Here is a 9227-nt window from a genome sequence, read left to right on the forward strand (position 1 = left end):
CCCCCAAAACGGTGCTGCTGCACCACCGCGTGAACTTTTTCTGGAGCGGGCTGGCACCCAGCCGCAGTCTCTGGACATCGGCAGCAGCAAGGTCCGTGAACGTTCCTGGGTGTCACCGGCACCCGGCCATTGCTCAGTGAGAGCCCCCTGCAGAGGGCAGAATGGGTCAAAGCCGCGGTCCCTCAGAAGTAAGGGGTTGGGAAAAACAGCCGCATCTGAGATAAAATTCAGGAGGGAGGTGCTGCCTGGGGCTTGGTCACGGACAGCGTAAAAGCGGGGAGTGGACGAAAGCTGAACAGAGGACGGGTGCGCCATTGCTGATCCGGGAGAACAGAATGGCTGGCTGGGTGGCGCCATTTTAACCGCGCCCGCGCATGTGCATAGGCACCTACGAGCGCTGCAACACTCTGCCCCGGTAGACTAGCAGCGCCATCTAGTGGAGAGCGGAGCCGTTACACTAAGCCCCGCCCAACTGGGTCAACCTTGTTCTTCAAGAACACAAGTCTCACCGCCTGCTTAGTTTATGGACTATAAAGTGCTTCATAGTTTGACCTCTAGGGCAAAACAAAGTAATTGCAATCATATTTCAGTCTGTTCACTGGTCCATCTATTCAATTTTTTTTCATTTCTTTTCTTGAATACAGAAAGAAAAGGTTTTTTAATTTTCAATTGTTCTTTAAGAACAATATTTTAAGAAAATATTTTTTTAATTTTTTTCTACTATACTTTTGTGTAAATTTTTTCACATTCTATTTTACTTCAATCATTTCATTTTGTTCTATTTCAATGTATTCATTTTTTTCAAATTTTCAAATAATTTCCTTTTTTTTCTTTTTTTTCTTTCTCCTTTTTTTCTCTAATCTATCAAGCCCCTTTCAAAACCCAGACCAAAACACACCTAGGTCCTAGCATCATTAATTTGATTTGTGTGTGTGTGTGGGTGTGTGTGTGTTGTTTTTAATTTGTTAATTTTAATTTTTTTTAATTTTAATTTTTTTAATTTTAGTTTTTTTCCTCATACTTCGTTTTCTCCCTTAAAAATGATGAAGCGAAAGAATTCACCCCAAAAGAAGGAGCAGGAAGAAATGACAGCCACAGACTTAACCAACACAGATACAAGGAAGATGTCTGAACCAGAATTTAGAATCATGATAATAAGAATACTAGCTGGAGCCAAAAATAGATTAGAATCCCTTTCTGCGGAGATTTTCTTTCTTTTTTTTTTTTTTTAACATTTTTTTAAATGTTTATTTATTTTTGAGACAGACAGACAGAGCATGAACGGGGAGGGTCAGAGAGAGGGAGACACAGAATCCGAAGCAGGCTCCAGGCTCTGAGCCGTCAGCACAGAGCCCGACGCGGGGCTCGAACTCACGGACCGTGAGATCATGACCCGAGCTGAAGTCAGACGCTTGACCGACTGAGCCACCCAGGTGCCCCTCTGCGGAGATTTTCAAAAGAAGTAAAAGCTAGTCAGAATGAAATTTTTAAAAAATGCTATAACTGGGTTGCAATTTCTATTGGATGCCATGGCAGCAAGGATGTATGAGGCAGAGCAGAGAATCAGCGATATAGAGGACAGACTTATGGAGATTAATGAAGCAGAAAAAAAAGAGGGAGACTGAGGCAAAAGAGCATGATTTAAGAACTAGAGAAATCAGTGACTCATTAAAAAAAGAACATCAGAATCATAGGGGTCCCAGGAGATAAAGAGAGAGAAAAAGGGGTAGAAAGGTTATGTGAGCAAATCATAGCAGGAAACTTTCTTAACCTGGGAAGAGACACAGACATCAAAATCCAGGAAGCACAGACGACTCCATTAGATTCAACAAAAACTGATCATCAACAAGGCATATCATAGTCAAATTCACAAAATACTCAGGCAACAAAAGAATCAAGAAACAGCAAGGGGAAAAAAGTCCTTAACCTACAAGGGAAGACAGATCAGGTTTGCAGGAGATCTATCCACAGGCCAGAAAGGCCTGGATATATTCAGGATATATGAATGGCAGGATATATTCAATGTGCTGAATCACAAAAATATGCAGCCAAGAATTCTTGATCCAGCAAGGCTGTCATTCAAAATAGGAGAGATTAAGTTTCCCAGACAAACAAAAAATAAAGGAGTTCATGACCACTAAAGCAGCCCTGCAAGTAATTTTAAGGGGGACTCTCTGAGGGGAGAAAAGATGAAAAAAAATAAACAAATAAATAAAGACCAAAAACAACGAAGACTAGAAAGGACCAGACAACACCACCAAAAACTCCAACTCTACAAGCAACATAATGGCAATATCTATCTTTCAGTTACTCACTCTAAACATCAGTGAACTAAATGCTCCAATCAAAAGACATGGGGTAACAGAATGGATAAGAGAACAAGACCCATCTATATGCTGTTTACAAGAGACCTACTTTAGATCTAAAGACACCTTCAAATTGAAAGTAAGGGGATGGAAATCCATCTGTCATGCTAATGGTCGACAAAAGAAAGCTGGAGTAGCCATACTTTTATCAGGCAATCTAGACTTTAAAATAAAGACTGTAACAAGAGATGAAGAAGGGCATCATATCATAATTAAGGGGTCTATCCACCAAGAAGACCTAACAATTGTAAACATTTACACTCCAAATGTGAAAGCACCCAAATATATAAATCAATTAATCACAAACATAAAGAACTGGTAATAATTGGTAATAATACCATAATAGTAGGGGGCTTCAACACCCCACTTACAACAATGGAGAGATCATCTAAACAGAAAATCAATAAGGAAACATTGGCTTTGAATGACACACTGGATCAGATGGACTTAACAGATATATTCAGAACATTTCATCCTAAAGCAGTGGAATACACATTCTTCTCCAGTGCACATGGAACATTCTCCAGAATAGACCACATACTGGGACATACATCAGCCCTAAGTACAAAAAGATCGAGATCATACTGTGCATATTTTCAGACCATAACACTATGAAACTCGAAATCAACCACAAGAAAAAATTTGGAAAGGTAACAAATACTTGGAGACTAAAGAACATCCTACTAAAGAATGAATGGGCTAACCAAGAAGTTAAAGAGGAAATTAAAAAGTATATGGAAGCCAATGAAAATGATACCACCACAGCCCAAACCTCTGGGATGCAGCAAAGGCAGTCATAAGAGGGAAGTATATAGCAATCCAGGCCTTCCCAAAGAAGGAAGAAAGGTCTCAGATACACAACCTAACCTTACATCTTGAAGAACTGGAAAAAGAACAGCAAATAAAACCCAAAACCAGCAGAAGACAAGAAATAATAAAGATTAGAGCAGATATTAATGCTATCAAGACCAAAAAACAGAACAATGAAACCAGAAGCTGGTTCTTTGAAAGAATTAACAAAATTGATAAACCCCTAGACAGTATGATCAAAAAGAAAAAGGAAAGGACCCAAATAAACAAAATCAAGAATGAAAGAGGAGAGATCACAACCAACACAACAGAAATAAAAACAATAATAAGACAATATTATGAGCAATTATACACCAATAAAATGGGCAATCTGAAAGAAATGGACAAATTCCTACAAACATATATACTACCAAAATTGAAACAGGAAGAAATAGAAAATTTGAACAGATCCATAACCATAAGGAAATCTAATTAGTAATAAAAAATCTGCCAAAAAACAAGAGTCCAGGGCCAGATGGCTTTCCTGGGGAATTCTACCAAACATTTAAGGAAGCATTGACACCTATTCTCTTGAAACTGTTCCAAAAAATAGAAATGGAAGGAAAACTTCCAAACTCTTTCTATGAAGCCAACACTACCTTGATTCCAAAACCAGACAGAGACCCCACTAAAAAGGAGAACTATAGACCAATTTCCCTGATGAACATGGATGCAAAAATCCTCAACAAGATATTAGCCAACCGGATCCAACAATACATTAAAAAAATTATTTACCACGACTAAGTGGGATTTATACCTGGGATGCAGGGCTGGTTCAATATCTGAAAACAATTAATGTGATTCATCACATCAATAAAAGAAAGGACAAGAACCACATGATCCTCTCAATAGATGCAGAGAAAGCATTTGACAAAATACAGCGATTAAAAACCCTCAAGAAAGTAGGGATAGAAGGATCATACCTCGAGATCATGAAAGCCATATATGAACGACCCAATGCTAATATCATCCTCAATGGAGAAAAACTGATAGCCTTCCCCCTAAGATCAGGAACAAGACAGGGATGTCCACTCTCGCCACTGTTATTCAACATAGTATTGGAAGTCTTAGCCTCAGCAATCAGCACAAAGAAATAAAAGGCATCCAAATCGGCCAGGAGGAGGTCAAACTTTCACTCTTCGCAGATGACATGATACTCTATATGGAAAACCCAAAGATTCCACGAAAAAAACTGCTAAAACTGCTTCATGAATTCAGCAAAGTCGCAGGATATAAAATCAATGCACAGAAATCAGTTGCATTCCTATACACCATGAAGCAATAGAAAGAGAAGTCAAGGAATCAATCCCATTTACAATTGCACCAAAACCTATAAAATACCTAGAAATAAATCTAACCAAAGAGGTGAAAAATCTATACACTGACAACTATAGAAAGTTTACAAAAGAAATTGAAAAAGACACCAAAAAATGGAAAAAGATTCCATGCTCCTGGATAGGAAGAACAAATATTGTTAAAATGTCAATACTACCCAAAACAACCTACATATTCAATGCAATCCCTATCAAAATAACACCAGCATTGTTTACAGAGCTAGAACAAACAATCCTAAAATTTGTATAGAACCAGAAACGACCCCGAATAGCCAAAGCAATCTTGGAAATGAAAACCAAAGTTGGAGGCATCACAATCTCGAACTCCAAGCTGTATTACAAAGCTGCAATCATCAAGGCAGTATGGCACTGGCACAAAAACAGACACTCAGATCAATGGAACAGAATAGAGAACCCAGAAATGGACCCACAAATGTATGGCCAACTAATCTTTGACAAAGCAGGAAAGAATACCCAGTAGAATAAAGACAGTCTCTTCAGCAAGTGGTGCTGGGAAAACTGGACAGCGACATGCAGAAGAATGAACCTGGACCACTTTCTTACACCATACACAAAAATAAATTAAAAATGGATGAAAGACCTGAATGTAAGACAGGAAGCCAACAAAATCGTCGAGGAGAAAGCCGGCAAAAACCTCTTTGATCTTGGCCGCAGCAAGTTCCTACTCAAACACGTCTCTGGAGGCAAGGGAAACAAAAGCAAAAATGAACTACTGGGACCTCATCAAAATAAAAAGCTTCTGCAAAGTGAAGGAAACAATCAGCAAAACTAAACGGTAACCGACAAAATGGGAGAAGATATTTGCAAAATATCAGATAAAGGGTTAGTATCCAAAATTTATAAAGAACTTATCAGACTCAACACCCAAAAAAACAAATAATCCAGTGAAGAAATGGGCAAAAGACATGAATAGACACTTCTTCAAAGAAGACATCCAGATGGCCAACCGACACATGAAAAAATGCTCAACATCACTCATCATCAGGGAAATACAAATCAAAACCACAATGAGATACCACCTCACACCTGTCAGAATGGCTAACATTAACAACTCAGGCAACAACAGATGTTGGCGAGGATGTGGAGAAAGGGGCACCCTTTTGCACTGCTGGTGGGAATGCAAGCTGGTGCGGCCAGTCTGGAAAATGTATGGAAGTTCCTCAAAAAATTAAAAATATAACTACCCTATGAACGAGCAATTGCACTACTAGGTATTTATCCAAGGAATACAGGTATGTTGTTTTGAAATGGCGCATGCGGCCCAATGTTTATAGCAGCACTATCAACAGTAGCCAAGGTATGGAAAGAGCCCAAATGTCCATCGATGGATGAATGGGTAAAGAAGATGTGGTACACACACACACACACACACACACACACACACAATGGAGTATTACTCAGCAATCAAAAAGAATGAAATCTTGCCATTTGCAACTACACGGATGGAACTAGATGGAATTATGCTAAGCAAAATTTGTCAATCATAGAAAGACAAATATCATATGAATTCATTCATATGAGGACTTTAAGACACAGAACAGATGAACACAAGGGAAGGGAAGCAAAAATAATATGAGAACAGGGAGGGGGACAAAACAGAAGAGACTGTTAAATATAAAGAACAGACAGTGTTGCTGGAGGGGTTGTGGGGGGGGATGGGCTAAATGGGTAAGGGGCATTAAGGAATCTACTCCTGAAATCATTGTCGCACCATGTGCTAAGTAACTTGGATGTAAATTATAAAAAAACAAAAATAAATTTTTTAAAAGCCACTATTAACCTTAAAAAAAATATCTGGAGACCAATTTTCTAGCTAATGGATGGAGAGAAAAACTAACACCAATACAGAACTAGGGTGTTGAGTGGGCTGTGTGGGGGAGCTATGGCTTTTGGGGAGATACTCATTCCATCTCCATCACTTACAAGGCTGGAGTAAAGTGGTTTAGCCCCTCCAAGCCTCAGTTTTTCCCCCTGGGACAAGATTATAATTCATCCCTACCTTGTAAGGTTTTGCAAGTTTTGGAAAATCGTATGTAAATGCCTACGTATAATATTTGTAAAGTTGGGTCCATATGGTAGCTGCTGGTGCTAGAGGTGATAGTAATGGGGGTCGTCATTGAGATTTTTATTTTATTTTATTTTTTAATTTTTTAACGTTTGTTTTATTTATTTTTTTAATATATGAAATTTATTGTCAAATTGGTTTCCATACAACACCCAGTGGTCATCACAAAAGATGCCCTCTTCAATACCCATGTCATTGAGATTTTTATTTTATTTTTTTAAATTTTTTTTTTCAACATTTTTTATTTATTTTTGGGACAGAGAGAGACAGAGCATGAACGGGGGAGGGGCAGAGAGAGAGGGAGACACAGAATCGGAAACAGGCTCCAGGCTCCGAGCCATCAGCCCAGAGCCTGACGCGGGGCTCGAACTCACGGACCGCGAGATCGTGACCTGGATGAAGTCGGACGCTTAACCGACTGCGCCACCCAGGCGCCCCGAGATTTTTAAATGAAGCTTTCATCATTCCCTAAACCAGACAAGGGAGATCTGGCCCCAGAACAAGTGCTCTTTGTAATGCCCACTCTCAGTGGCTTTGAGAGCGCCAAGCCAGGAGCTGACTTTGGGAAACCCCCGAGAGACTGTTCCAATCGATACAGTAACATTTGCTTTGTCCTCAAGTCTCACGCCCATGTTGACACAGTGTCCATTAGAGGCCGATGATGAGCCGTGGCAGGGTAATGGGCTGGAAGGAGGCGGCAGCACGCTGGATTTGGCACTTGAGGAGATAGTGTTTTAATCAATTGCAGGTTGTCGTGAATGTCTGGGTGAAGGCTGGGTTGAGGTCAGATGCATTATCATGCTTGCGCCCCCCCTCACAAACAGCATGGGCCTCCCAGCTCAATAAGGAAGCGGCTCTCAGGGTCTCATTAGCTTCTCAGTGCCTCAACCCCAAGTGTGGCCACCAGCAGGAATTTTACTCTGTGGTTGGGAACTATGGAATATCCTTCTCTCTAGACCGGGATAAACCACGCAAAGCCAACTGATCAAGCTGTCCAATCATTACTGAACTTGAGTCAAAGTTCTGCCCCTGGAATTCAAACTTACAGGTATTTCTCCTTCCCCTCGGAAAGCAAACAAGATGCAAACAAAAAAGAAGGGTTGATTTGCTTTCAGTCCTGCCTGCCTCATGGTGACCTTGATTCCCTTAGGTCATTTACTTTGTGTCTGGATGGAACAGAGTAACAATAGAAGGTTATGTATGTTACAGTCTGTCCACATACAGGAATGCTGTGAGATTGTTAAAAACAGTGCGAGGCTTCCTATCATAAACCTGGAAATCTCAGGCCACAAAACATTACAAACTGTATAGACAGTGGTAGCCCATGTTTGTAAGGAAACAAATATGTGCACGTGCTCACACTGAAATAGTGAAGGGTGCACACACACAAAAAAAAGACTGATACCATCCCTATGTTGGGACTCTCAATTGTGACTGTGTAGCAATGAGGCAAATTTCTGTTTCCAGTGGGGAATGATGGGTATTTTTTTTTAATTTTTTTTTTTAACATTTATTTATTTTTGAGACAGAGAGAGACAGAGCATGAACAGGGGAGGATCAGAGAGAGAGGGAGACACAGAATCTGAAACAGGCTCCAGGCTCTGAGCTGTCAGCACAGAGCCCGACGCGGGGCTTGAACTCACGGACTGTGAGATCAGGACCTGAGCTGAAGTCGGACGCTTAACCGACTGAGCCACCCAGGCGCCCCAATGATAGGTATTTTGAATGTCCTTCGTTATGACTATCTGTCCTCTCCACATGGTCTTCATTAAGTACATGTGGCTTGTGTAATTTTTAAAAAGGGTAAGTAATGAAGAGAGGGGCAACCACAAACAGGCACTACAGAATTCTTTGTAATGGTTAAAAAAAATGACGAGATCTAAAAATCTAACAGCTGGGGGAAAGTTAAATCAAATACGGCGCATTCATACAGTGGAATATTAACCAGCACTAAGATCTCATTTTGGAGAATCTCTGACACACGTGGGGAAGCTGGTGATGCCAGTGGCCTCCCCTAGTCTTTTCCCTCCTATGTGAGGGCTGCAAGTTTAGGGACCATGCTCTCCAAGTCTGGGCTCCAGCAAGTGACCTGGCTTCCGATGAACACATACTTCTGCTCGCATGGCTGGGGCAGGGACAGCCGGGAAGCCCCAGCAGTCACCTGCTGATCCATCCTGGGCAAGGATTCTGTAAAGCTTGAAGTTTCAGAAATAAATCCCTTTCTGTTTAAAATTGCAATGCGGGGCGCCTGGGTGGCGCAGTGGGTTAAGCGTCCGACTTCAGCCAGGTCACGATCTCGCGGTCCGTGAGTTCGAGCCCCACGTCAGGCTCTGGGCTGATGGCTCGGAGCCTGGAGCCTGTTTCCGATTCTGTGTCTCCCTCTCTCTCTGCCCCTCCCCCGTTCATGCTCTGTCTCTCTCTGTCCCAAAAATAAATAAAAAAACGTTGAGAAAAAAAAAAAATAAAAAATAAAATAAAATAAAATTGCAATGCACATAGGGAGAAAGGTTTGCTGCCATGTTCTTTCTTTCTAGAACATGAGGTACAAAACTCTATAACATTATTTTTGGTTATTTTTTAAAAAACCAAAAG

Source organism: Neofelis nebulosa, chromosome 5 (genome assembly GCF_028018385.1).
Source record: "Neofelis nebulosa isolate mNeoNeb1 chromosome 5, mNeoNeb1.pri, whole genome shotgun sequence".
Classification (NCBI taxonomy): domain Eukaryota; kingdom Metazoa; phylum Chordata; class Mammalia; order Carnivora; family Felidae; genus Neofelis; species Neofelis nebulosa.